Source organism: Oncorhynchus masou, unplaced genomic scaffold (genome assembly GCF_036934945.1).
Source record: "Oncorhynchus masou masou isolate Uvic2021 unplaced genomic scaffold, UVic_Omas_1.1 unplaced_scaffold_5551, whole genome shotgun sequence".
NCBI lineage: Eukaryota > Metazoa > Chordata > Actinopteri > Salmoniformes > Salmonidae > Oncorhynchus > Oncorhynchus masou.
This window is the reverse complement of record NW_027011968.1, coordinates 1,174-5,000: the sequence shown is the minus strand read 5'-3', so window position 1 is coordinate 5,000 and position 3,827 is coordinate 1,174. Positions and strand designations below refer to the sequence as shown.

Below are 3,827 nucleotides of genomic sequence, written 5' to 3'. Positions count from 1 at the left end.
TTTATATTTAGTTATCAAATATTGTAATTAATAAATACCTGAGCTTTCTGATCTGCAGCCATAATGCCAGTTTTTTCATCTCATTATGAAGTTCTTCCACTGAAATAGACCCGTCGTTATTCTTGTCTAGTTTCACAAACAAACCACGAAACTGATCCATGATTCTTCAATAATATATATTTTTAATGACAAAATTTGAAATGTAATATAAATAAGCACCAATTCTACAAATACTACAACTACAGGCTATTAAGGTGCAACGGTAATGTGCTTCTTCTTTTTATTTTCTCCATATGAACGCTGAGTCATAAAGCACCGGCACTGAACATGTCTTCAATGCGGTAGATGCTCCTCTACTGCGATAGACATGATGACGATGACGCGATAGCCCTACTGTCAAGACATGAGTCTGCACTTCCACCACTGTCCACCAGGTGTAGTGCTGAGCATAGACAAACAGACTGGCCACTGGTCCAGTCAGTGTATTTAACTGATCTGAAATAGATGAGGAGGCCGGGCCACCAGGACCCCAAATAAAAATAGACTATGACGACTTGACCCATGACAAAAAAGTCCCATTCTAACTCTCGGGTCGGAGGTCTACTGTTGTGCCATTTGTGACGAGGCTCATAGTAGGCTGATGGGTCAGAGGTCATTTAGGCCTAGTTCTGTTTATGTTATGTAACAAGAAGGGATCACTATGAGATAGGTACGGGTCAGAGAGGTACGGGTCAGATAGGTACGTGTCAGAGAGGTACGGGTCAGAGGGTACGGGTAGGTACGGGTCAGAGGTAGGTCATAGGTACGGGTCAGAGAGGTATGGGTCAGGTAGGTCAGACAGGTATGGGTCAGATAGGTACGGTGTGATAGGTACGGGTCAGAGGTACGGGTCAGAATTCTGGGTCAGAGAGGTACGGGTCATGTAGGTACGGGTCAGGTACGGGTCAGACGGGTACCGGTCAGATAGGTACCGGTGTGATAGGTACGGGTCAGAGGTACGGGTCATATAGGTACGGGTCAGGTGCGGGTCAGATAGGTACGGGTCAGATAGGTACGTGTCAGGGTCAGTATGGGTCAGATAGGTATGGGTCAGATAGGTACGGGTCAGATAGGTACGGGTCAGAAGTGCGGGGTGAGGTACGGGTCAGAGGAGGTGCGGGTAGGTACGGGTCAGTTACGGGTCATGTTGGGTCAGAGAGGTACAGGTCAGAGAGGTATGGGTCATATAGGTACGGGTCAGATAGGTACAGGTCAGAGGTCTATAAGCCTGGAAGTAGGCCTATGGGTCAGAGGTTAGTGTCTGTCTCATTAGGTACAGGTCAGAGGTCTATAAGCCTGGAAGTAGGCCACATGGGTCAGAGGTTAGTGTCTGTCTCATTAGGTACAGGTCAGAGGTTATAAGCTTGGACAGGCTTGTAACATGCTTCTACACCTGCATTGCTTGCTGTTTGGAGGTTAAGGCTGGGTTTCTGTACAGCACTTTGATATATCAGCTGATGTCAGAAGAAGGGCTTGATAAATACATTTGATTTGACGTGAGGCCAGTGCTCTGGATTTGGATCCTCTTAACACCATAGCTGATGACTTGAATGGAAAGACACCAAAAGACTATTTCTCCATTTAAATTCAATCGACTCCCTGTCTTGTCCTCTAAGCAAACCACAGCCCGTCATTATAAGGCTTATAATAACCTGCTAAGCCTGTTACAATGTTCTTTTCAAATCCATATATAGGTGGGTGTTTAAACAGAAATATAGGCATAAAAACGGAATCTTTGCACCTCAACAGATGAATCCAAAAAAGAGTCGAATCTGTGAAATGGCGTGCTAGAGCAGCGTTTAAGTTCTAGAAAGAGCCCCTGGATTCCAGCGAGCAGAGAAAGCATACCGGTGGGGTCGGGCGCAAGAGGAGGGAGCCACGGCTGTTTAAAGTGTGTCTATATCGGGATGTGGATAAATATCACGGGGTCCACAGCTCTGAGTAATCACTCTAAACGTAGCTGGGCTACTTAATCTATCTGTAGCTGTTCACTGTTCAACTGCCTGACTGTGTGGTGTCTGGCTGACACTGACATTATTGTTGAGAGTTGCAGAGAGCAGCGGTTAAGTTTCCACTTTGCCGCCATATCAGAGGGGTCTCTGTCCCCTGGATATGTTTTCATGGCAGGATTGACTGACAGGCAGCGTCCGTCGGCTTACCAGCGGGTTCTCTTCTCTCCAACAGGGCCGCTTCGGGGAAAATATGGGGAAAGATTATTATAAAATCCTGGGGATAGTGAAAGGAGCGGCCGACGAGGATATCAAAAAGAGCGTACAGAAAACAGGCTCTGAAATGGCACCCGGACAAAAACAAGGCGACAAACGCCGAGGAGAAATTTAAGGAGATCGCCGGGGCATATGAAGTCCTATCTGATCCGAAGAAAAGGGAGATATATGATCAGTATGGAGAGGAAGGTAGGATAATATGACATCCCACATTTCATTATTGTCTTCTTCTGGTTGTCATTTCACCCACCCCGTCGTTGAACACACATCAAAAGGTGCGTGGAATATTGTGGCCATTATCCAATACAGACCGACATTTTAACCACACTGGTTAGAGAGAAGGCAACAGCATTTCACTCTCATTTAATTTATTCGTAACATTTATTATAATAAACCAATATGCTGCTATTTCACTTCTTGTCGGGGTAGCGTATCAGTCTGCCCATAATATGCAGACATTGCTCTTGGTTGGTCAGAAATATATAACAGTAATTATTTCCAAATATATTGTCAGATTGTATTATTATTACTGTCAATTACAGTTGAACATGTCAGTATAGAGCTGTTTTGCAGACCAAGGCATTAAAACCATTTCAATAGCCGATGGGAAAACAGCGGATTTGCCATGGAAGGAGGGATCCACTGACCTGGAGACGTTCATATAAGCTTATAAATGTAATTGCCGTGTGTACATACCTGGATCAAAACTATGTATTCTCAAATCTGTACAGTACATACCCTGAATCAAATACTATGTACAGTACATACCTGGATCAAATACTACCTGGATCCAAATACTATGTAGAGTATATGCCTGGATCAAATACTATGTACATACCTGGATCAGTACAACCTGGATCTATGTACAGTACATACCTGAATCAAATACTATGTACAGTACATACCTGGATCAAATACTATGTACAGTATATACCTAGGATCAGAAATACTGTACAGTATACCTGGATCAAATACTATGTACAGGCTATGCCCTGGATCAAATACTATGTACAGTGTATGCCTGGATCAAATACTATGTACAGTACATACCTGGATCAAATACTATGTACAGTACATACCTGGATCAAATACTATGTACAGTACATACCTGGATCAAATACTATGTACAGTACATACCTGGATCAAATACTATGTACAGTACATACCTGGATCAAATACTATGTACAGTACATACCTGGATCAAATACTATGTACAGTACATACCTGGATCAAATACTATGTACAGTACATACCTGGATCAAATACTATGTACAGTATATACCTGGATCAAATACTATGTACAGTACATACCTGGATCAAATACTATGTACAGTACATACCTGGATCAAAGACTATGTACAGTACATACCTGAATCAAAGACTATGTACAGTATATACCTGGATCAAAGACTATGTACAGTACATACCTGGATCAAATACTATGTACAGTACATACCTGGATCAAATACTATTACAGTATATACCTGGATCAAATACTATGTACAGTACATACCTGGATCAAATACTATGTACAGTACATACCTGGATCAAATACTATGTACA

At 42.7% G+C, this 3,827-nt stretch overlaps 1 pseudogene; it reads right to left on the bottom strand.

Annotated features, from left to right (window-relative positions):
- Window positions 1–160, bottom strand: part of LOC135536100 (mitochondrial adenyl nucleotide antiporter SLC25A24-A-like) — an 11,935-nt pseudogene extending 11,775 nt beyond the window's left edge.
- Between the last annotated feature and the right edge of the window lie 3,667 nt (window positions 161–3,827).